Below are 26832 nucleotides of genomic sequence, written 5' to 3' on the forward strand. Positions count from 1 at the left end.
GTTGGAAGCACATTTGACAGAAAGAATTGTTTTTGTTACCCCCAAACAATCGAGAAGCTCCTATGTGAAATGTGCGTGCAAGTACATCTGCTGTCACTTAAATCCATACATTTACACCACCCTAACTGAAGACACTGTAGCCATCTCTCACACTTAGCCATGAAGATGATTTGCAGAATAATCTAAATACTGCTGTGCAAGGAAAAGCTTGATCAATAGGCCCCATAACTTAGAACGTATGAATTTATGTTACTTTAATGGTATGTCCAAGAACATTAAGACCAATCAAAGTCTATCCAGCTGGCCACATTTACCAGAGCTTTGGCTTTCTTTAGGCCATCACAATTCTGACTTCCACCAAACCCAATTTCCAAGACTTACCGCAACGAGAACAGGATTATTTAAGCATTTTTCCCTCACTTTTTCTTTTTTTCAACCATATTCACATAAACTTGTCGCCCATTTGCATACATTTGAGCAGTCTGCCTGACTATAAGGCATCTGCACTTTTATGTTCATTTCTCTGACATCTGGAGTGCTATAAATTCAATGTTTGTCTTCATTTTTTCCCTTTCTCTCTCCCCCTATCCCCTAAAGAAGTATTGGCGGTAGCACAGATTAATCCAGTCACATTCAGATCCAAACTCACTGGAGATTTCCAAGCTTGAATGACTCAACTGGACCAAGAAGTTAAGAGTGGTGGGAAAAAAAACATCACTGGTGCCTCTGTAAGGAAAAAGCAGCATTGCCATCCGCTGCAACAAGATTCAAAGGAAAATACTAACAATGAACAACTAAAATGGTTAACATTGCCTCAGGGCACTTTGGAAGAGAACACTGTGGCAGGTACGATGAGCTCTCACCCACTTCTGCTACGTTCCTGATGGGGAAGCAGGAGTTGATGCCAACACCCTGGGGAAAAACATGCCTCAGAACAGCTCCAGGCTGACCAACTGAGCAACTCAGCCTCTCTCTGTGTTTCCCTTGGGATGACTAGACAGGTAAGGGACCACCGTACCAGTGAGTGTGGGGACACTGGACATTGTACTGTAAGCATGGAAGCTGTGCACGTGTTTAGTGGGAATGTCTGGAGTAGCTGAGCACCTGAAAGGGATCCACGAGAACAACTTTGCAAATCTCCAAGATATTGCGACACACAATACAAATGTACAATTAAGTTTTGTAAATTTGGCCAGACACCAAAGGGTTTGGAATCTGGCTGAACACAAAGTTCCCTGATTCTTCCCCTGACTCTCAGCTTTCCCTGCAGACTGCATCAAAAAGTACAGATAATACCAGGCTGCTCATTCTCCTGCTGCCCATACAGTGATATATTTTTCTTGCTCCATTGGGACAAATGAAATAAGAGAAACGAAAGCAGGGTCAGCCTGGTGTCTGTTGAGGGATCATCTCTTACTAACCAAGAAATGGCAAAATCCTCCTAAAGGTTCTTTGGGGAATATTTATTTTGTCCCGCGCTTTTACTGTAATTGTGTTAATCCGATAGATTTGCTAAGCAGCAAAGCGTTAACTGGCATGTCTGAGGAATGCCTGTTGGGGAATGTGTCTGCATGGGAAGAGGACTGAAAACGCAGTTCACATAAGGGTACAGACTGTATCTGACAAAGAATACATTATAGTATATGTTTCTTTCATGGTAAAATATGATGAGGTAATGGGGAGCAGGGTTAAAAGCTGAAGTGACTATATTTATGTGTCAGGTTCAAGAGGTTGTTTCAATTTCTAGACCCAATCAATGACAAACTTCAGCTCTGCTTCTGTACATGCTTCAATAGGCTGTGAGGGGTGGCTACTGTGTGTACAGCTAGCAAACATTTCTGTGCTAGACTACTTTTATTCTCTTAAACTGGCATTTTGAGAGGTAGGTGTGGTGCCAAGCGTGACAGAAAAGGCACATAGAGCAGGGAAAGAGTGAAGTTAAATTATGTGGAATTGACCATAATGAAAAATCTGGGGACTAAATCAAACCTGCAGCTATTTTGTCTATCACTCATCTACACATCTTCCCTCCACCTAAGAAACCTCCACCTTTGAACAGGTGATTGTCTTTACAAACTGCAGGGCACATCAGGGGAATATTTTAACAGTTTCATTTTCTCTCCTACTGAGTTATGCTGCCCACAACCTCTGGGATCACACAGGATCCAAGAGCCCACAGGTTTTTTTTGCTGTTGTTGGCTGCTCTCGTTGCTAGAGCTCAAGTCCTGTCAGCAGAAGCTTCACAGCGGATGCACAGGGAACCTGCCTAACATGTTACAAACTGACACAATTCCAGCAGTAGCCAGTGGTCTCACATAATGCAGTTATTTTTTCCAGGCCTGTTTTCTTCTTCCAGCTGAGTTCCCAAAAGGCAGCAATGCTTTAATGGACCCACACAGTGAAAAAATGAACAACAGCAGCATCCAAAAGGCTTTTGTTTGTTATTGCATCCAGCCCTTCTGGAGTTCTCAGATGAACTGGAGGGCGAGCTTGGCTAACACTTCCTGACAGAAGTACTGAGAGGGACTGTCCCAAAAGTTTCACATGTCAGAGCCACCCCACTTTCCCCTACGCTACTTAACTAATGAGAAATGAGTGGATCAAAGTATGTGAGGTCTCTCAGATACCTGCCTGCTTCCTCCCCCTTCATTTGCCTGAGGACAGCTGGTCATCTCCAAAGATGAGAGGGCATGTCTCTAGACTGTCACACATGCAAGGGCTTTTGTAAAGCATGAGGAGCACTTGGGCCACTAATACAACACAATGCAGCTTTGCCACTCTGAACAGAGGAGATATTCCAGGGCTCAGGACTGACTGGTGGTTTGGGTTTTTGAAGCAACATCCAAGGATCTTCATTTTCAGTAAAATCTAAGCTGTTGAAATTCCCAGCTGACTCTGGAAATCTTTGCCACGAGGCTTTCAAATCTACATTGACCAATGTTACAATAAGCCATTTCTACCACCTATAGAGCTCTGGCTTACAGCAGAGCCAGCAGCTCAGGACAAAGGCTTGTTCATGATAGATGCAAGAGACAACCTGACACCAGCCCAGGTGAGAGCTTGCTTGATCCACGTGAAGCCTTGTCAAATGCAAAGCCAGTAATGGGAATTGCAAAAGTTCACACTGGCACAGATATGCTGAAAAGCTGCCTACTCCATGCCTCTTTCCTTCTTGCCACAAGAACAAAAATGAAAAATATCCCTTAATTCCTCTGAGGCTTCATCCATGCAGTTACCTACAGGCCATGCATGCAGTCGCTCTCCCACATCATCCCTTCTGCCTCCCCCCACTTTGGCACATAGCGCCTGATGAACAGTTTCAATTGCTTGAACAATGATCTTGGAAGTAAAGTATTTCCCTCCTTGCCACAAATCTTTATAAGTAGTGAAATAAACACCACAATGTGCCTTCTTCCAACAGCTGGAAAATTATGGTCTGACTGAAATGACATCATTGTGTTTTCCTATGGAATTTCTGTGCTGTGAGATTTCAGGGAGAAACTGTGTGGTGGCTTGAGGTGGGGTGAGAGAATGCTGTGTTGAAGTGGACGAGTAAAAAAGGTAAAACCGTCTTAAAGAGGCTCTACTGTGAAATAAATGTTTACACAAATACTGGAAAGGTTCCTTAAAAACAGATCAGACAGGCTGTTCCTTGGCTCACAGCCGTTCCTTGACTCCAGCCTTCAACAGCCGTAGCCACTCCAGCATACAATATGAAGTTTCTCAACAACTTATATGGTTCTTCTCCTTTGTCTCATTACATCACTGAAAAAAAAAAGATGTGGAAGATATACCCCAGTAAGGGAATATCTCTGTCAAAGCGACATTGCAATTCTAGCAGCTTTTCGAATGAGACAGCACTAAATCTACACACTTAATTACATGCTCAGTTGTGGATGTCAATAGAAAGTGTGTAACCACACCAGGGGTACTACAATTCCCTTTATTGCACAGAGGTCATGTGGAAAAGGAAGATTACTTCCTAGCAAGTTAGAATCAGGTCCCAAAATGTGCCCCTGGACTAGCACGGACAGAGTGCAAAACATTTGGTGGTAACAAAGTTTAAAACTGAATTTGACCAGTTGGTGAGAGTAGAAACAATTCCCCACTCCTGTCAAGAAATGGCAAGTTCCATTTTTCATTGTCATTGCGTTTTTTTTCCAAATTTCTTTTAATTCCTTACCATGCCAGGGCCACCCGATTTGCACTCCCTGGTCCAGCAAGCCCCAGTATCATTAAAAGGTTTGGTCACCTTCACTGAAACTCCTTTGGGCACAAGTCTCAGTAGCACTCAGTGCAACTAAGTAGTGCAGTTTGACACACTCGATAGAGGGATTAAAAAAAAAAAAGTCACTGAAACCTAAGAGAAATTTTGAATTGTCTTTTGTAATCAGTGTTTCACTATAAACTACCCACTTGCACCAAATCACAGCTGTGGGAAACCATCAGCAGCACTGGAGCTGACTACAGGCAGTAATCACGCTGAACATGAAAATCAGATATGAAACAGAGCATGCAAATAAGAGAAAGACAAAAGACATCTTTGTTGAAATTCCCTTTCCATTTTAACTCATATAGAAGGCCTCAAAACACCTTCTCAGTGCTTTGGAAAAACCGCAAACATTTTCAATAGCTCTGATTTCTATACACTTTTTCTTACTTTTTCACCCTGCCCCTCCCAAATAACTATATAAACAATCAGGGTGGCATTGCTAAAAAGTCAATGTGTATGTTAAAACTTTCCCCAAAACAGGGATAAACTCAATCACCTTGTGAAGTTTTTCTACATTCTTTTTTGTTATGCAAATGACCGAACATCATATATTCACACCTGGAATTCCATGCTTCATTTGTTAACTTTTCTTACCATTGCTACTGTGATAAGCAATTCCATCAAATTATTAACTTTCAATTGCTCTATTTAGTGGGGTCAAGAATGAAGAGCAATGAGGGTCTATCTTCAATACTTTGACAAAGAATGAAATTGATGTATAACTGTGCATATGATTTTAATGTATCCAGCCCTATATATAAACACAATTTTGTGTGATTTATATCCCTAATTAGATTCCCATGGCAACATTCTTCAGCTAACAATGTGTATCATAATCACCTTTTCTTCATACAAATGATTTCCTTAACTTTGCATGCATATCTTAGCAGGTTTTATTTTTAAAACTCGTGTTAACAGTTTCTCTCTTGTTACCAGTAGGGGTGCTACAATAAGAAACTAATTTGCTGTAAAAATTACTCATTTGTCAAATAAGCATTAAAATAATTGTTCCCCTTTTGACTGTTACCCTGCTGTTTCCAGTCATTTTCAAAAACTAAATTATTTACTCATTTGAAAGTTCAGCTGTGCATATTTTAATTGATATTCCCTCATAGGACTCATATTGTTAATGACAATAATTAACCCGAAATGGCTGCTAAATAATTATGCTGAAAAGATACAAAGTATTTGTGCAGAAAGTAAAATCAGCATTTGAGAAACCATCAAAACGTACAACTTTCCTATTTTATGACAAAGCATGGTAATAGTTCATAATCAAATTAAGGATGAAAAGGAAAGATGTAGATTACATGCTTTGATGCAGAATACTTTATGTTTCCAATATAGCCTGGTATCCTAGCTAACAATGTGTATTCAGTCATTTTAATAAATCCCGAGTATTGCTATTCCAGATAGTAATATAATGTATTCTCATGAAGTCAGTGCAGTTAGAAACGTAGTAAACCATCCATTAATAATATTTCTCTGCCATCTATCTATTGCATTTCATTCCACGGAATCAGAGCCCCGTAATAATTTATAGCTTATGGAATTAATGCTGAAGGCTTTCTTCTGGCAAGGATTGTTGATTTCAATGATGAGAGCTAAAAGCTATTCAGGCCCAGCTTCTTTCTCTGGACACATCCCAGGCCAGATGCATTACCGACCGATTGTTTGTGGAACCATTTGTACCGGTACGAAATCATTTTTGATTTAGCTCCTCTGCTTGTCGATAGCGCAAGTTACGGATGAAGCGAGCTCTGTATGCCCTGCTAAACAGACACAGGATGGGTTTGTCTACACGGGAAACAATCTGAGTTAACTAAGGACGTGATTTTAATGTGGGTTTCTATATACAACTATATTAAGCCCATGTGGACTCACTCATTCAGAATTAAAATAGCTCTAATTCACTTTAATCTAATTCACTTCCAAAGACCACAGAGGGGTTTAAAGTTGTTTAATCTATTTGAACAGCTCATTTGAATCCACATGCCCAAGTGTCCCCACAGACACTCACACAAGCAAACAAAAACCCAATAAAGCAGTAGAGAGGTTAAGAGAGGTTGGCAGAAAGTTTTACTTCATGGCTTTTTGGTGGAAAATTTGGTTTTCAACTACATAGTCTCTTTGAAAAAGGTGTTGACATTCAGTGTTATTAAATTTTAGCTGGAAACTGAGTTCCCTTTCTTTTAGAAATTAGAACTGCTGCTGCAGTATTATTTGGTCGGCCATCACATATCCTCATAGTCTTCAGTCCAAGTAGTTAGCCCAGCACACTATGGTCAGGGACAACCAGGATGACAGATAAACCCAGGTTCATCAGAGAAATGGATTTGGAGCTAGAATATATATTTACCATCATAGACCAAACCACTTTTAGCCTTTGATTTGTTATTAAAATTCAAGAATTTGAAGGCAGAAATAACTGTCTCCCCTTACCCCCTATACACCCAATCAGTCCTACCTGAAAAAGCTTTTCCAGTAGCCCACACCAACAGAGTGTCCTCAAACTGAAAGGTTAGGTGATGCTTGCAATAAAACCAAACACTCGTCATCTATTTGGAGATCATCCACTCTATGATCTTGTGCTAAGCTCTTGGAGGAATACAGATGCAGCTGAAGTCACAGTTTAAAAGTCACCAAGTCCTGGCATTTTGCTCTTGTTGGAGGAAAGGGGTGGTTTGAAGGAGCAACAGGGTCTCTATTCACAGGCTTAGGTGGGTGTTGACAAAAAGCATATTTTTAAAAAATGCTGGTACTTTTGAAGAAGTAATTCCTAATTTTTGAATGCTGTCATTTAGTAAAATGCTTCATTACAGCAATTTAAGTACTCCTGTCCAGAGAACATTAATATGAATGCACCTGTCTTGTTCACTTGAATTACCTCTGCAATTCCTGTATGTTTTCACATGCAGCTCTGGGGGTTTGCATGTGTAACCAGCAGCACTCAAAACTCAAGCATGCCTCTGTGGAAGTTTGGCTTATTTAGAGCTACCTTCCACATGCTCTAAGTTATATTTTGGATTTTGACATTTAAGACGAATAGCCAACAGACAAAGAGCGTATTTATGAAAAAAAAATTCTTTTAATTGCTCAACCTATTCCTGCCTAAAAAATAAATGCAAGCTATTACTGGCACCAAACGACTCCCAGTTTTCACTGGCCAGCAAAGCTGCATCTGCAAGTTCAATGAGATCAGTAAACAGCGTAGGTTAAGTAACTGATTACTAATATTTTCCTTGAGCTACAAAACTTTTAAATAAACAACAACAACTGTGATCACAGTAACCTTCCAGAGGTTAACAGCATGCAGGTGGTCAATTGGAATTGAATGCAAACCAGACGGCTGTGGCATTATAAACTGAACATCTCAGTTCAGTTTGCTTCAGGAATTGGGTCTTCTTTCTCAAAAGCCTCAATGATACAACACATAAATGTCAAAATGACAAAAATAAGGAAGTATGTAATAGACTAAGCATTTTAATGCCTTTTCTGGCTCACTTTACAGGATGAACTGTCTGTGTTGACCACATTTGATGGCATCAGTATTTAGAGTGGCTGTGTGCATGAGTTTTTAACAGCTGACATAAACAGAGATGGCCCATCAACCAACTGAGCTGTGCTGTGGGCTTGTTGTAAACCACTGGTATGATACATTTTATACTTCATTTATGATGCCACTTCACTGACCTTGAAAGACAGTTCAAAGCATTTGCAATCAGATATTGAACTGGAAGCAGGTTCAAATCCAGCTAGTGATGGTATAAGCACTGATCAGAATGGATTACTTATATCTGTAGACCTTTTTTAAAACAGGTGTCTCAGTCTATTCTTAAGCAGAGAGGAATAGCTAATACAATTAATGACCACCAAGACACTTATTTGAAAGGTCCCTCTGAATAAGTACAGATTTGAGTTACAGGAGCTGAGAACCACCTTGTCCAGGATAAATGTTTGTCCAACATCATCAAGAGGGGCTGTGAAAGAAATCTGGATACATCATCCCTGATAGGGACTCCTCTTAGAGGACTAAGCAAAACCTGTGTGGTTCTCAAACACACTTAAACTGAGCACCTGAGAAATGTAACATAAGTTTGACTTACAGTGGACATAGCCTGGCAGAAAAGTTCCTACTGGAAGGGAAAACAAAAACAGAGGAGAAGCATTGAAAAGGCCTTCATCCCACATCAAGCTTTGGGTAAGTTCAGAGCACAAAGCATTTGATTTACCAGCTTCTAGCAAAATGCTTTTGAAAGCTGGAATCTCCTGCCTGCTTACCAGCCTGTCCACGCAAACGAATGCCCCAAACCCATAGGCCCTGCAAAGGGCAGAAGCGTAAAACATAGAACCATGACCATGTCCACATACACCAGCCAGGGCTTGGATTCTGTGGAATAGCACCAGCACTTCTGAAACTTGACACTGCTCAGAGATGCACATTCAGTTTGAGTGGCTGCCAGTAAATAAATACAAATCCTTTGTCATGGGTGTTTTGTAATGACTGGCTCCTTAAAGCTAGTAACACTCGCCTCCTAATGAAGCAATTTGCCTCTAGGTACAGTTGTTTCTCAGGCTGCAATATCACCTTCCAATCTGCTGTCCTGTATCTTAACCCAGGCTGTGAGTCACAGGTAGCTCCAACGTGCTTGTATGCAGCAGTATGGTGCCAGTGAGGTCAGGGCACATGTCCCCAGTCATCCTCCCGCAGCTGCTTCAAACCAGCCACTGGAAATAGTGAAATTACAGAGATCTGTAAAGTGTGTCATCACATTGTCATTTGTGCAAGGTTCACATAAAATCACTGAATTGTTAAGGTGAGAAAAGACCTCTTAAGTCATCAAGTCCAACCATTGACCCAGCACCACCACCATGTTCACCATTAAACCATGTCAAGTGCCATATCCAGTCATTTTTTGAACATTTCCAGGGATGTGCACCACTTCCCTGGGAAGCCTGTTCCAGTGCTTTATAACCCTTTCTGCAAGAAATTTTCTCCTATTGTTCAATCTAAACCTCCCCTGGCACAACCTGAGGCCATTTGCTCTCATCCTATCATTTATTACCTTGGAGAAGAGACCAACCCCCACTTGGCTACGACCTTCTTTCAGGGTGTTGTAGAGAGTGATAAGGTCTCTGCTGACCCTCCTTTTCTCTAGGCTAAACACTCCCAGCTCCCTCAGCTGCTCCTCATCAGAACTGTGCTCCCGACACTTCCACAGCTTTGTTGCCCTTGTCTGGATACTCTCCAGAACCTTTGTTCCTGTGCTGTGCTGCTTATGGAGGACACATTTCCTCTGCACACACATCTACCCGCTCACAGCTGATCCCTCCTCCACGGCCCTGCACAGGCAGGTATCTGCTGGCCCTAGATCAGAGCTGCACACGTGCACCACACTTCCATGTTTCTCCCAGCCAGCCAAGCTGGGTGGCCAAACCTAAGCAGGGAGCGGCTGAGCTCCAGCTGCAGCCTTTCCATTACTGGTAGCACCAGTTGTTCCCTCTTCTTTCCTCTGAGCCAAAATTTTTCAGAAAATTTATAGGAATTTCATAACCTCCATAAAATCTGGTTTAAATCGGCCAGTTCAGAAGTTATTAGGGAAAACAAACACTCTGGCAAGCTTTTAACACACTAACAAGGCCTTCAACCTCAGCAAACACTTAGAAAATTGAGTGAACAATTGAACACTGAATATTTTGAACCTTTAAAATGCAGGTTAACCTGTGCTGCAATGAATGTCCAACGTTATCCGTTGCTGAAAACAGCTCTGTTCTGCTTGCCCTGTATTTGTTCTGTATACATTTATATCAGCTGAAAGAAAACACTGAACCAAGATGTTCCTCCCAAAACCTAGGAACATTTCTATTACTAAGAAATTCAAAGAATAAGGTTTTGTATCTCACCCGAAGCAATGGAGCCTCAATTCCTTAATGATATGATGATTCTGTTACAAACAGGAACTTTGACTTCAGCTCCGAGGCAAGAACATGCAGCAATGGACTGCATGGTGCAGAGGAGTGTTTTTTAGCCTCTTCAACTTCAACCAGCATTACCTGTGAGTGATACATTACAGAATTGAATGCCAGAAAAGTGGATTTTAGAATAAAAAGTATAGTGTTTCATAATTTGATTTAAATCAATTATACCATCTCTCACTGGAATGCTCATGAGCTTCAGAAATAAAATATATAAATGAAACCAGCTGCTCTGGATACTCTTTCCTTGGGATAGATTTCACTTGAACTCAACCAGCTTTCTTCTGCAGCAAGTTATTGTAATGCAACATCAGAGTGGAGAGCACACAGTGCTCTACAAATTACTGCAAGGTAAACAGTTTCGGTTAAAAAATGCAGAAGATTAAAATCCTTTCCTGCAATGGCTGGCTAAAATCTGAGGAATTACTGATTCCTCTGGGGCTGACAGGGAAACCGAGGTAGTTATTGGCACCTCAGCAAGATCCATTAATTTATAGCTATTTACTATATCACATAATCTTTCTGATTTGTCTCAGTCTGGAGCCCCTCTGTGCCCGACAGCACGGAGGTCTGCAGTGTTTAGAATGAACAATAATTAAAACTGGAGAAGCACCATGCAACCAAAGCTCCATGTTCTTTAATCTCCAAGTCTAATGCATGTGTAGATTTTGGCATCACTCTTAAAATGATTGTTTGTAACTAAATACCGTATCTCAGTGCTTAGATACCGTGATGACTGAGCTTTTCATAAATCAGAATAAATATATAAGGCAAAATCCTGGCTGTACTGAACTCAATGGGAGCACTGCCAGCTACTTTAAGGGAGCCAGGGCTTCGTGCAAAAGGTTTTCAGCAGCCCAAGCTGTCCAGTGTTTTGGTTGCAGTATTTTCGACTCCATCTAAAGGCCTCTTTTCCCATCCGGCATCTGCAGTAGCATGACATTGAGATAAAATTGCACACTCAACTCCCAGCCAAAGTAACAGGAGAATATTCTTTGTTAAAATAAGGGGCAATTCCAGCTTCAATTGACAAAAGCGACTTACAAAATCCTCTGAATTTGTGCATGTGGATTCCCCCAGGACTTTTCTGTTCCTTATGGCAGACGGGCTCCTGCCCAGAGTGGAAGGGAGCATCCTCACGGGGTTTCTGCTCTGAAGCATTCCAGGTGGAGTCTTTCAACACTCCTCTTACCAAGGTAAATGGTCCATTAACTTAAGCAAGGAAGTATTGCCAGCAGCAGGCAGAGAAGTATGAGGGCATCAAGTACCACCACCACCAATTTTAATATTGTTTTACAGTTCACGTTATTTTAGAGTTCATTTTGGAAACATGCAGAAACAAAACAAAGGAAAACTCCACCTCTCCTCTCTTTTTGATCTTTTCACAAAGAAACAATCATCTTCTCATACAGATGCTTATGTTATCGAATGTCTTAAATTCTTCTATAGTGTTACACCAGTTCCCTTCAAAGTGAATAAATGTCTCATAGGCAAAAACCCAGCTTGTAGCCGAAAAAAAGATAATTTTCATAGCTACTGGGCGCTTAAATTTCCCCCAACTTGAATAATTTAGAACACAAAAGAAGGTGTCATATGCAGTAAGTGGTGTCTCAGGAGAGTCACGTGAAATAATGACATATGCACTACACCATCAGGCTAGCAAACTCCATTTACATTGATACATTTTAAAGACTTGCATTCCTAAGAAACCAGTACCAGAAATGTGTTTGTATAGGATTAACAATGTCAAATTAATATGCATGATAAGACAGCAGCTTCTATAACAATAAAAACCAAAATTATTTTTAAATTACTTATGTCTATAAGTCCAAATGTTCCTGTGAATTAAGAGAGAAAAGAAGGAGGAGAGAGAAAAAGACAAAATGAAATGGGCTTTTTCCTAATGAGGCAAAACAAGCTAAAAAATGTGATTCCCTTCCTTTTCCTGTAAGATTGAAAATGCAGATTCTACTCCTAGAATGATTCTAATTTTTTTGGAGTAAAGTAATTACTAATAAAATTATTTTGGACAAGAGGTTATTACTGTAAGTTCCAACTAAAGAACAAAAATTTTTTTAAAGACCTGAAAAATCTTTGAGGAATGGGAGGATAAATGTAAATGGGTGAAATTTCAACACCAGGAAACGACTCACTTGTGAGCAGACTCATGTTCACATTATTTGGCACATTCAGTTGGTGTCCCACATGGCACAGTGACCTCAGGATCCCTCGTCTCTTTACCACTATGAAAAAAAAAAAATCTTATAAAAAAGGGCTTAAGGCAAAGTGGGTCAAGGCAGCAGGTGTTGTGGTATATTTTAAGTAACATTTTCTTCAATGAGAAATGGAAGCATGAGGTTTGACCCCTAACAACAACATCACAGAGAGGGATGGGAAGGTTTTAAGTTTGAAGGATGACTCCCCTGAAATGCGCATGTGACCTGATAACCCCTGTGAGACAAGGCAGAGCTGAGTTAAGGAGGAGAGAGGGCTTCAAGAAACAGGCTTGAGGTTTTTGGAAACAAGGAGACCATGCAAACGGGTCCTGGAAACTACCTTAAATGTAACTGCAGGGATCTACAAACTCTCTGTTGTTAAAACAACACTTTCAACAGCTGGGAGCACTGCCCTATATAAAACATATTTTAAAAATATTTGTCTGTGGATAGATGGGGATGTCTCCCTCGAAAATCGCATTTCATTTCAAATTTCAGCACTAGACACTTCACCTTTCACAGTATCTAAGTTAAATACCCTTCTGGTTTGACTGAAGGGTATTTAGAAGACCTCCTTACCTTCAGTGGTGGAGATGGTAATTCAAGTACCACACAGCAGTAGATGATGGCCATTGAAAATATTGTATTTCCTTAAAAAACACCAGCAGAAGACTGGGGAAAATAGTCAACTTGCAGAGGAATAACCACTAGTAAAACCATCACATGGATTTCATATACCCTCAGTTTCCGCAAGTGTAATATGAGATACTAAACACCTATTTCTTCTTGTCTGAGGCATAACAGAAATTAAGCTTTCCCTCATTTTGCCAAAGGACTTGCAAGGCTGTTTACCTGACTGTAAAAACAAGCCCACTCTCTCAGAAGACAGAACAGTACAGAAATTAATTAAGATCAAGAGAGCATTCAGCATGACGCCTAGAAATATACTGTAGATGTAACAGGAGAAGATTGGCCAGATTAGGCACAAATGAAGTCATGTTGATGAGACTACTCTCTTGTACTACCAAAGAAAGGACTAAAGCTAATGCTTAAAGTGACCTGGGACCTATATGAAAGGCCATGAAAAAAACCCCACAGATTTAAGAATCTTGCATTCCTCCCTTCCTTCTTTTTTTATTTACTCTTCCTTTTTCTGAACCTCCAATTTACAGAGAAGCACATGGACTCCTCTGAACCCCACATTTTGATATTCACCAGCCATCATGGAAAGCTGTGCAAAACATTTCTTGTGCCCTCAGGAAGCTGCTGAAATTTGGAAAGAGAAAAAGCACACAACTTTATTGAGGTCGGTGTAAGCCCAGAGATTTCCAAGTTGCATGTCTCTGTTAATCAAAGTGACTGTGCCAACATGATTAGGATACCCACAAAGCCAAGCCAATCAAGCAGTTAACTGAGGGAGACCACAGAGCAGATAGCAAATACCACTGGAGTTGTACATTGTCTCAAAAGATTATCACTGCAGTTGTTCAAACTCTTGTGACCAACAAGGGATTTCAGTGACTCATTGCTATTGTGTTTCTGCAGCTCAACATTATGTCCCATGCATATTCTGGAGCTCCATAGCACCACATGTGTATAACAATGTGCCACTCTTAATAAAATATCTTTGCGGTAAAAGAAGTACCAAAAATATTCGCACAATAGCAGAATGCCAACCAAGCACTGAACTACATTAGAACAACTCATTGGGTGCCATTCCAAAACAGCATCTGCCATGGCCCCAGGAAGTAGCTTTAAAAAAAAAAATATAATAAAATAAGAGATTTTTCTGAAAGATCACAGCTTTTAACATACCAAGGAAACGTCAAGAACAAATTAACATATGACTCACCTCCCTGAGGTCTGTCCCATGGTTTCATTATCAGTCAAGCAGAATCCATTGTTGCAAAAGCAGTTCAAAGCATCCATTCCATCCATGCGCCACACTGAATACGCAGCAAGTCTTCATGTATATACAGCATTGTTAAAAAAAGGAGGATGGCAGGATAACATCTAAAAGGAAAACAAACAACCCCTCCCACACTGGATTTGGAAAGGCCAGCAAAGCCCATCCATGTCAATAAGGGCTAGGAAAGACGATGGTCATTTTTCTGACAATCTTAAAACTTTCCCAAGAAAATGATGGCCTGCAGCTGGGGCACACCAATCAGCTGCTCTGGCAAAGGTCACTGAAGGAAAGATCCCCTGCTAGTTCAACAGCAATGGTTTCTTAAATAATCTTGAAACAACGAATAGCGTATGAACATGAACACTTCTTCCTCCGCAGGATTCAGGCAGGAAAACAGGGCCCACATAACTGCTGCTGTCCTCCCAGAAGTATTGCTTCCCAGCAGAGCAGGGCGCCTCCTTCAGATCAGAGCAACCAGGCGTGTTGAAATGAAAACAACAGACTTAATTGACAACCTGGAAAGGAATCATGGAGGAGTCCCATCCAAGAGACATGGTTTGGGCTCCTGCCACAACTAAAGAGGCAGATGTAACTTCTGGCACTGACAAGCTCTGAGTGTCGTATCAGATGAAGGTAGGAGATAACAGGGAAACCCTCGATACATCAATCATGTCACAGAGAGGTGTCATGCACAGTAAGAATCTGGCTGAGTTAAGGTTAAAAAAGAGGAATCAAGATATTAGGCTCTTACTTGGATAACTGGGGAAAGGGAGGAGGACTGTATTTTCTAATTAGAGTCCTGATAAAAAAAATGCATGTGCAAAGGGTGCCCTAACAGTAGATTTTGGCTGCTGAAGGCTGGAAGAGCAGCGGGGGGAGCCCTGCAGAGGAAGGACAAGTTTCTAGAGATGCTGCTCCTTCCTCTCCTTTCTCACAGCTGATGACAATGACACAGAAGCCTCTCCATGTCAGGTAGGGACTGAACTGAAAATATTCACACTCTTCTCTCCCCATTTTCTTTTTTCCTTTTCAGAGTCCTGCACTGGGTTAGCAACAACGTATGAGGAGTCTTATGGATATGATGGACAACACACACTGGCACCAAGCCATGGGATGCCATCAGATCTTCCTGTCAAAAAACAATATTCCTCTGCTTGCATTCCAAGCACCAATAGAAGACAGTGGTTTAGGACTTCCACTCACCTACAGACCCACATCCCTGGTGTAGTAACTACTTGCCATCACTGCACTATAAGAAAGCCTAAAATCTGGCAAATATCTTATGGTGAAAATCTGTTCTCCGTGATAGGTCTTGAAATAAATTATGTAGCTGAAAGGATGGATATAATAGATTGGAACTTCACAGCCTCTTTGTGGTCACCCACTACCACAGACAGAGCATCCCACTCACAAAACTCCACAAAAACAACCAAAATATAAAAAGCTTAAAATGAACTCAAACTTTAAAGCATCACTGGAGTTTACCATGAAAGGTGCACTGTGCATATATATAGAACAGGAATCCTGCAACACACAAAGCTTTCTACAGATATTCAAGACACCCTTTCAACTTCGATTCACTTAAGCAAAACATCACTGAAGCAATGTTAATCCTCTTGTTTACAGTTACACCCACGAGAGAATGGGAATTCACAGCTCAAGATCAAACAGATACACTGAAGGGAGCTATTTAACATCACTAAGGATAGCACCCTGTAATTACTGTATCAGGGAGGTTGGATCTTTCAACACAGGTTTTGCTTTAAGAAGAAAAGAAGAAATAGGGAGCTTTATTCAGCTCTGGTTTTGCCCCAGCCTCATATCTATTTCAAGTTAAAACGAAACAAAGTACCAATTTATCAACCATTGTTTCAGGACCCCAGATCATCAGAAAACTATATGAAAGAGGCAACACAGCTAAAGCAGTATCAAAAGCATAGAGCAACCAAATGCAGCTGTGTACGCAAATATAAATATTTTTACCTTTGCACCTGCAAAGCACAACTGTTACCAAGGACATGTTGAAAACTGGAGAATCTTGAAGAGCTCAGGCCAAACATAACCCTTGATGGTAAGACCCTAAAGAGTCCGTGTGTGAGGTCTTACTAACTTTCACAGAGTATTTTTTGGGCAACATGGGTGCCTGCTTTTCTGATCCTGTATTCACATTACCATCAGGAGGTGGCTTTTCCAAGCAGCCTTAGCCTCAGGAGGTAGAGTGCCCTAGCTATATGATGTAGATGTCCAGAATGCAGACAATCCAAATTTGGGACCTTTTGTCATATTGACAGCATTTCAACAGAATCTAGGCTTGGTACTTCAGTTCTAGTAGCAGTTCTAGATTCAACATGAATGCCGGACTACAGAAAACCCTCTAAACTATTTAAAAAGGAATTATTCAGTTAATATTCCTACTGAAGTTTGCAGCTAATCAATTATCCACAAGAATTCACCATGAAGTCCACAAGATTTTGTGAACCCCTTCAATAAGAACAGTCTAAATACAACTGTAGGATTCCTGGTAGCAGAGAATTTCTTCACATCTTGATATTTTCCATAAGGAAGAAGAAAAATAGAAGGAAGCCTGTTCCTATGAAAACATATGTATTTTGCTAGCAACTTCACTCAAATGATCCCTATTGCATTAAAATCCCAGTAATGCAACTCCTCTGTGCCCTTGAGAAACCCCATCCACTTTTAGCAGCTGAAGCATTCAAGATCTACAACATAAAGCAATTGGATTTTGAATGCAGGTTGCTTCGTTTTAAAACATTACTGCTCTTTGATGTTTATCTGTTTAAGAGAGTTTATTGCAGCTAATTCACAGCAGGAGTGCCCTGTGGCATCCTCAAAAATTATATTAAAAATATAAAAGATAAGAAAGAAAAACATAATAATTATATAATCTAATTTTTTATGGCTACACAACAAAAATTAAATCCTAATTTCGTAATGTATATGCATAGAACTGTTTCTGACACATACCAAAAGCATGAAGCCATCATACACAGGCCTTTTATTGGAAAGTCTGACAAACCGAAACAGCAAGAGACTCAATACCATATTAGTTAGGTTCCAACTTTATTTAGAAAATGAGTTGCAAGGATAAGCCAGAAACATATGGATGGCAGGTTGTTATCCACGAATAGAGTTAATGCACAAATGGCATTTTTTTATGAACTAGTTCTACAACTGCTGCTGCAGTCACTCCCTTGCACCCCTTAAATTAATTAATGCCAAAAAATGGACCACTCTGGTGCATGACCTGGTTAGCTCAAGATATTACTGAAGGTGCCCATAAGACACCGGCAAATGTAGTCAGGATAAAGCAAAGCCATTAAGACCTGAGAACTCCATTGTGCCAAGCCCAAGACAATGTGTATTTAGCGAAACACAAACAGCCTTACCATGCTTTTCCCTTTAACTGTATCTCTTGAAGGCAGAAACTTTAGGGCAGCATCTTGAGTTGCTTCCTGAGTAGCAAATTTGGTCCATCTGCAGTATAGATCAATTATTATGGATCAACTTATCTGTAATTTCACACACAAGAATCAGAGAGAGTTATTCTATACTAACATGGCAAGCAGAAGCAACATTTGTGGAATCACATTGCAAAGGAGTTTTCACAAAGGAAAGCCTCAACTGACAGATCTTCCACTGAGTCATCCCTTTCAAAACAACCCTTCAAAAGAGTCCTTCTGAGATGCTTTCCAGAGCATGGATTAGACTGAATTTTCTTAAAGCCTTAAAATTCTTTTGGGGTTGGTGCCTTCACAGCATAGCCCCAACTCAGTGCACATTTAACTAGAGATCTGTAATTCATGTTATTCCACAGGACTGGTAAACCTAGAGAGTTTTTCAGAGACGGGAAGAGTTTAAAGATTATCTATCCCAGATGTAGTGGCTGGAGAAAAATGGGTGATTCCAAAGAATAAATGAGAACAGACATTCAGGTCCCTGTTTGTGCTAAAACAAATGAGGATGGATTCACTAGACATTCAAAGGTCAGCTCTGAGCTCCCAAGTTTCACAGTCTGAGACCCACATGTTGGGATCAATACAAACACCTTTCCAGGTGAACGAGGGTTAAGGATGAAGACTAACTCTGAGGAAATACAAACAAAATCAAAAATACTCTTCCACAATGACTGAAATTTCAGATAGCAATGTAGTTCAACAGAAAAAGGGAACGTGTTTCAACACCCCTGAATAGGCTTAAGTAGATTCCCTAGGAACCAAGTTCTTTGAAAACAGAAAAAACAGTCTTGATTTAAACAACTTGGATGCTGGAACCCATCTGAGAATCTTATGTGATAAACAACCGAAAAAAACCAAACAAACAACAAAAAAAAAAGCCAAAAAACGTTTGAGTATGTCTTCATTGAAGAGAAATTGTGCCATGGACTTCATTACATTCTCAGCTTGTCCTTTTATTCTAGTGTTGAAGACTGCTGATGCAGTAAATAAAAAAAGCCAGCACAGACAGGTACCTTTCAAAAGAGGCATGCACAGGCAGAGGAAAGAATCCTTGTTCCAGCTATTGCACTCAACCCATGTGCCTCCTTTTGCTGTTAATATCTAGTCTATCTCAAGAACAAGCAAAACTGAAATATTTTCTGAACTCCCAGGTATAAATCCTCTTAATTTTCATGGCCATCAACCAAAAATGAGATGCTCCACCTTGTCAGACACACTGAAAACATTGCTTTCAGACAAAAATTATCCCTTGAACACCAAAATTTTAGGCTTAACTATTTCCTTCCCCAAAATTATACTTTTATGGGAAAAAACCACAACAGCCTGTATTCTGTCTAAAACTGAGTAACATTTCCTCCTGGATAGGCACCTCTGAGTGCTTAGAGCCAGCAAAAAGCAGGTGGGAGGATCTAAGGCACCTGACAACAGCCTCAAGTGCATATTTAGCTCAACAAATTGACCAAAAAGACACACTTGTTCTGCAGACGGGATCTGCAAAGGCAATTCAATTCCATTCTGCCCTTTGCAGCTGAGATATGGAGGCCTTTAATTGCCCTCTGTCACTGTTTTACTAGCACCGCACATATACACTGGCTTATTAGAGAGGGCTACCTCTGCACAGAGCTGTTGCTGACCAGAAATTTCTACAGAAAATGAGAATTTAGGGAATTTACACAAGTGCCATTTAAATGTACATATTTCCTCTGCTAAAATCCCACTCAGACTTGAAAAGAGAAACAAATAAAATTGGAGATCTGCTACACTTAACATTGTCTCCATAAACAAAGGTGTGAATGAAAGACTCCAAACCTCTATTCACCATTTTTATGCATCTTCTATTTCATGACCATCACCAAGGTGCTCCTCACACATGAGGCAGGGAGGGAGAGAGGAAGAAAAAGATTTAATAAATAACAGAGAGGAAAATCCTGATGACGTTAATCTCAACCACAGTGAAACAATAGTTTGAAAGCAAGCCAGGTCTCTCTCCAGTCCCAGGCTGAAGCCCAGCATCCAGCTCATTAAAGTAAATAAAATATAACAGTGAATGAAAAAGAAAAATAATAAGAAAGATCACATGAATAATAGAGAGAATCTGAGCACAAGTCCAACCAAATGATGTCAACTATTATTTAATTTTTACTTTGCTTTCTCAGAAAAAAACACCAGAGAGAGCAGGGGGAGGGAGACCTGGGGAAGTAGTGTGTAGAGGCAAGGATATCCCAGAGGGGTTTTGATAACATAATCACTAAAATAATATATATACATTTTAAAGGCTTTTGACATTATTCCCTTCCAAAAATAATACAATGGAGAGTCAGGAGAAAAAAAAAGGTAATGCTCAGAATTGCAGGAATATTTACACTGAACAGCTCTGGGCCATTGTATCCCAAATGCACCTTCAGTCAAGGATGGAATTTGGCCCAGAGTGGACAGTTGTTTATATAATTAGTATGTGAGTTAAATCAGTTCTTGACAAAATAAAGAAGATTGACATTAGTAGGTTAAGTCATTCTTATCTAAAATTAATAGTATTCAACGAGCGATTAAAATTTGGATGTAAAAAAGATGCTACATCTTTCTTCTGGTTTAGTAGGAAGCTAATCAGAACTCTTTTGAGAAGTCTCTTATGCCCAAATTCATGGAGATCTTTTCCAAACACCTAGGACAATTTTTAATACACCTCTTCTTCCTATTAAATCTTAGGAAAACACCCTGGCTTCTGATCAACACCACTGGAACTGAGATCTTTTTGGGGCACATTCGAAGACCCAGGAGATTTGGTCTGTCACAGACAAAGGAAATCCTACTCCACAAGCTCCCATTGGCAAAGTTTTGTCAGGTATTGGCATTAAGCATATATTAAAAAAAAAAATTGTATCAATCAGTATTTGAGTAAAAAAACTTTGGATTCTCAGAACCCAGGCTGTGCAGGTTACATAAATTTAGCTATTACATGACTTTGATAATCAGTCCTTACTCTTGCACCCAAGAGGAACCCAAAAATCATGATGATTGCTGTTATCTTCGGTGATGCCAGATTTTCATCTCCAGACACATAAAGGTCACCAAAAAACCAAAGTGTTACCAAGTACACTTTCATTTTTAAGCATTGAGCAAAACCTCAGGCACCTTTGTTATCAACCTGTGAATTAATGACAATTAAAGAGTTTTATGCTGACCTGAATATGATTCTTGTAGACCTGAATAGACAGTGGCAAGTGGGGGGAATCTGTCCATGACTATGCATTTCAATGCAGCAAAGGAGATTTACTAATTTTTTTGGCTGCCTTTGTTGTCATTTTGGGTTTTGATTTAACTGACCTTTTGTATCATCCTTCCTCAGCGTAATATACACATGGAAATTGAGTGTATGAGTAGGCATTCAAAGCCAAACTTTGATTCCTGGACATGAATGGCACAAGTGATCAAATATTGAAAATACCACATTTTAAGTAAAAAAACCAAACAAACAAAACAATAAAAAAGTCATCTCTATGCCTACCTCAATACAGAATTGCAATATTCACAAGTTACATTTATTAATCAGGAAAGCTGATTGTCCAACCAGACAGCAGGCTAAAAAAGACTAACAATTATAAAATATTAATTGCAAATCAGAAACTCACAAACTATTTCTAAGTATTTATGAACAATCTTCAAACAATTAATTATTAATTGAAGAACTTTGTGAGCAACTTCCTACAGCAAATAAATCAGAGAATTCTGCAATCTGCACAAACAATTTATTGAATAAATTATTAATTGTGATTTAAGTATTCACTCAGATCTGAATCTTTCTTTTTTAGTTAGTCACTATGAAGATTAACCAAAAATCTGCTTAATTCTATTGCCATGGTGTAAATTAAAATGTATCCACTACCTATAATTTTACTGGAAGTAGTCAACACATGACAGAAAGATATTGAGGTCATTCAAACCATAATCTAATCCAAATCTATTTTACCATAAAGTGAAATTTTGGGTGTTTTAGAAGCACAGTGATATATGAGAGGAATTTCAGATACCTGCGATTAATGGACTCCCTGAGAAAATCTGACTATAACTGCACATATTTATAGCCCTTACTTGCAGAAACAAATGCAAAACAGGTTTGAGAATATGATCAGCTTTTTGTTCTCTTTAAAAGCTGGGATAGGAAAGAGGTGTTTTGTATGGATTTGCTTAGCATGCCCTTCAAGGCATTCCCTGCCCTCCAGAACCTTCTGGGTGAACTTGGCAACTTTGAGCTCATTTGTTCTCATTTTGCCTCAGCTGCCCAGGTCTGTAAAGAAGATAATTTCTCTGAGCAGGAGAATAAACACACTGGGCTGATCAGGGCTTAAGATGAACAGCAAATAGTAAGATTGAAAGCCAGAGTAAGGGACTTTAACTTCTAGCAATAAGCATCATGTTTATAAAACAGGATCACAAAGAGCAGCTTTTAACTTCCCATCTTGATAAACCTACACCTTCTGCCTTTGCAGCTAACATTTATGATTACTACACTGGTTTAGAAATACCACTCTCAGCTATGGTGAACTCTCAATAAGTTGTGTAATAACATAGTAGAAAATAATCCAGAAAAAGAACAGGGTTAACTGCATGACCCATTATTTGGGACATACAGTGAGCACTCAACAGAGAAAGAACATCTGTGATGCTGCTGACTGTGGAACGTGGGGATCCCTGAACACACCCCAAAGCCACACCAGGCAGCACAGCAACCCACAAAACATGGCTCTGCTGCTCCCAGACCACAGGCAGGGAAAGAATCTATGGCTATGCTCGTAACATATCTGGCATTCCCAATAATCAAGCGTTGACTGTCAATTTTTTTTTTTTTTATGATTATGGTCCTTGAGGTTTCTAGACACTGTGGGATTTCATGCATAATTCTCCATGAGCAGCGCAGACAAGCACATCCAGAAGGGGCTTGGAGAAACCAGGAAACTAGGCAGGCACAGATGGTTTTTGTTTCACAGAGCAGACAAAACTTTTCTGAATCATCCTCTTTAACACAAAGGGGCATCTTGAGACAGAGATGTGAGAAAGGCACATAGCTAATGAAGCAACAAGAAATCTCCAGCAAACTATTTCTAAATCTCACTTTAATCTCACCTTATTAAAAAAACTTCTAATAGGCACAAGTGTCTAATTCCAACAAAAGCCATCTTCACCCACCTGGGAATAGGAAATTCAAAGTGGAATTTGCCCAAGTTAGCTTTAAAATATTGTAGGACAAATGCAAAGCAAACTGCAATCTCAGTTTGACAGCAAAAATTAGAAAACAGAGTTTTAGGTGTATTGCTGCTAATTATCTTTGGGCCTTAGATGACATTACTCAGTAACCCATGGCTTTTAACTAAGGCTTTTAAAAGTGGTATTTACGTTAGATCACATTAAGATCTTGCTACAAGTTTCTCCAATAATTCCCAATTTTACTGAAGTCAGCAGGGGTAACTCTGGATTTATACTGGTACAGTTGTGGTAATAGTCTGCTCACTGGCTCTGAGGGTTTAGGTTCGGTTTAAATGGTAGAGTATTAATATTATCATTAGTCACCATGAGAGAATGAGCTGACATAAGTGTCTTTCAAGAGTGAATACACACAGAAATAACCGGGTGCTGTATCAGGAGGAAGCACTTTTTTTTTTTTAATAAAAATCAGAATTTGATGTTTCATTCACCTCTATTTTACACATCCCATATAACAAAACTTCATCTGAGAGCCCTGATACAGAATCCACTCATTTATTCCCTCAGTGTCTACTACTCACCTTCACACCTGTCTTATGTTTGATCAGAAGGGCTAAGCAGTAACAAGGAAAGGATGACCCATTTAGAATCACATTTCTCCAAATTCTAATGCCCAGTTGGATGTTCTCTCACCTCACATCTCTCTGTTGCAGCTGCAAATGGCTTTCATGCTTATGTTGCTCGCAGAACAGCAGGAAGGATACTCGCTACAGTTACAGTGAATGCATTCATTTTTTCACTTCAACAATACTTTTTTTAAATATCTGTTTTGCCCTTTCAGTTTTCCACAGCAGTCTAAAAATAGTAAAGCCATGCTTAGAATAAATAGCTTGAACTTGCTACCTAGATTTAATTTCTGCTTGTTTCATAGGATGAGTTAATTTGCCATAAAACTTTAACCACTGCTGATACTGGATTCCAGCATCCATAGTTCCCTACAGAATTTTATTGCCCCTAATATAATAAAATGTAGTTTAACCTTCACTACTAATTTCAGAATTAACTACTACAAACCTGACTAAACGGCCTTTTTTATCCCATGGACATTATCTGCTCATCATTCACCTGAACCTGCCTTCTTTCCACAGCTTAAAGTTCAGTCAAAGGTTCAATAGAAGATTTAGAGTTACAAAGAGTATCTAAGCACAGAGAAGCTTCCAGAGGAAGGATATCTAAAATATTCCTGCAGAAAAAGTCTTCCAAAGCTAACACCTCTACAATGCAAAATAATCACTAATTGCTGCTAATTAGGGATCAGGTGAACTGTGCAGACTAAGTGTAATCTTGCTAATAAACAGGTTTGAGTTACAGTAACACAACAGATGATGCTATGAGCTAAACCTCTGTAAGAGGTAGAAAACACCCAACTTCTGGCACTGATGGCCTTTATAAAAGAGATACTCACTAGTCTAAAAACAGGCCTTTTGAAAGCCAGGTGAAACACAGCAACAAACCTTTTCATGCCTTTCCATGCATTTCCTTTTGGCAGCACCAAAACTAAACAATCCAGCAGTATTCTCTTCATTTGGATAGGCACATGAAAAGGAATACGCTCTTTATTGAAAAGGGAATATTGCAATATCACAGTAAGTTTATTTGCTTGCAGGATTAAAGAAGCAGCAATTTAATTAAAAACAACAAAACATTTTTGGTCTCCAAAACCAAACCTGCCTCAGTCAGATTTAAAAATCCCATTAATTCACACTTCCTACTGCCAGTGCCCTGTTGCATGGAATGCCATACACGCTGTAATGGGCACTCACAGTGTGGATGCAGTGATGAATAAAACCCAGTTTAATCTCAGTCTAAATCTTGGGCCACCTATTCAGCAATGAAAGCACCTAAGAATTAGTAGATATCCTTAAAACCCACCGGCTTTAGTGATCCACCATGCCTATTATTGCAGGTTCTGTGCTGTAGCAAGACTACATTACAAAGCTGAAGTAGGGATTGAATTACACTAATCTTAATACAACCTTAAACCTCACACCTCTCATTGCAAGTCCCAGAGTTTAGTTCAGAGAATCACTGAGTGTATGAGAAATGAAGTTGGACTGGTGGGCAATTCCACCACCACCCAATATTTTTCATTCCACAGACATGCCAAATAGCTCCCTTTGGAGGCTGTGGCTGGGCTGTGCCAGCAGCTCACACTGAAGGCTTAAGCCGACCCCCACAGGAAGAAGGTTGCTTTGACAGGAGACATCTTCTCTGACCTCAGTTTGCCTGCGTTTCCCACCATAAAACATTTCAAGCCTGCCTTGACTCCCTAAAGCACATCTGTCTCCCACTTCTAATCTGGATAACACCCTCAAGTTGTCTGAACAACCCTCTACCGACACTCTTTTGTTTTCCCCTTCCCTTATTCTGCTCAATAAAGCTGGCTTTTGGCATATTAAAGCTTAATTTGTTTAAGAACAAACAGTTGGGGGCCTGCATCTCACAGACAAGAGTGACAGATCACACGAGGAAACCAAAGACTTCAGGGGCAGAAGATTTGGCAGGTTTGTGTCTCAGTGGAGATGCAGAGCTCATTGTCATGTTTCCAAAAGGCATTACACAGGGCTCCAAGGTGGAGCTGTTTACCAATACCGTGATCTCTCCCCAGATGCAGTTGCTACTGCAGCTAATTAAGAGAACAATTAAGACTAAGGCAATCAGTCAAGTACACAGATTCGAGTCATTTTCTCCACTCTCTGATGCTGCGCTGGCTCCCAGAGGGCTAAACCTTATTCACTCATTCAGAAAATGACAGGAAGAAGCTATTAAATATCTGAAAACCATAAAAATGCAATCATACTGTTCCCGAGCTAAGCCACTCACCAGAGACCAATGCCAGGCAACTTAAGAAACTTGCTGGCCCCCAGAATTCACATACTTACAAATAAGAAAATTAATCAAAAGCAGTTCAGATCAAAATTTAATTAAAAAGAAAAGGATTGCAGAAGACTTCCTGAGATTTCTCTGTTTTATGTTTATGACTGATCAATATTATGTGTTATCAGCTCAGTGTATGACAAATTCCACTGGGCATCTTTAAAGAGGAAGTAACAGATTAAATATTGAGCTAAACAATTTAATCTCTGCTTTAAAAGGTTTTCAGATATTTGTAAAGGTAAATCCTATTAGAGTATAAATGTCTCCATGTGCTAGTGCTGTAGTCTCGTCACAGAGGAATTTGTAAACACCAGGAGACAGGCCCTCATTAAATATAAATTTCCTTCTTTTGTAGAACTATTGATGAAAAAAGAAAAAGCATTTATGTCTTCAGTGGAGGGGGGAAAAGGGTCTTAGGAGTGAGATTTAAATGCATCTATAGGTATAAGTAAATATTTATCACACTTCCAGAACAGTCAATGCCAACTGGCTCCCTAAATCCATTTAAACACAACTGAGAGCAAGGATCCTTCACACCTCACAGTGACGGTGGAAAAGACTCATCTCTGGGAAATAAAAACATAGCCAACCGTGCCAAGCACATACAGGAACAGAGAGCCACGTGTGATACAGAAACAAATTTAGGGAAAGGCTAAATCCAAAACATACCTCATGCCTATTATATACAGATACTATATATTACATACACAGGCAGACATACAGTAAATATGGTATGTCATGCACACAAAGGTGAGACTGACACTGTAGATGTTAAAAGCATGCAACATCAAGGGAAAAAGCACAATGCACGCCCTCTCAGCTGCAGGGCAGAAACATAGAAGGTGC

General features: G+C 39.8%; 1 long non-coding RNA gene across 3 annotated transcripts in view; it reads right to left on the reverse strand.

Moving 5' to 3' along the window:
• The window catches only part of LOC104696582, a 56950-nt gene that overhangs the window by 10243 nt on the left and 19875 nt on the right, over window positions 1–26832 (reverse strand). Inside the window, exons 1-6 of one of the 3 annotated variants that reach the window (XR_005604355.1) lie at window positions 19670–23175; window positions 17782–17869; window positions 14318–14428; window positions 12403–12492; window positions 10178–10327; window positions 8862–9001 (exon numbers count right to left, since the gene is read on the reverse strand). This is a non-coding gene — a long non-coding RNA (uncharacterized LOC104696582). Of the gene's footprint in view, window positions 1–8861; window positions 9002–10177; window positions 10328–12402; window positions 12493–14317; window positions 14479–17781; window positions 17870–19669; window positions 23176–26832 lie in introns of those variants that run through there. The other 2 variants (XR_005604354.1, XR_005604353.1) reach the window with 2 other exon arrangements.

Source organism: Corvus cornix, chromosome 3 (assembly GCF_000738735.6).
Source record: "Corvus cornix cornix isolate S_Up_H32 chromosome 3, ASM73873v5, whole genome shotgun sequence".
Classification (NCBI taxonomy): domain Eukaryota; kingdom Metazoa; phylum Chordata; class Aves; order Passeriformes; family Corvidae; genus Corvus; species Corvus cornix.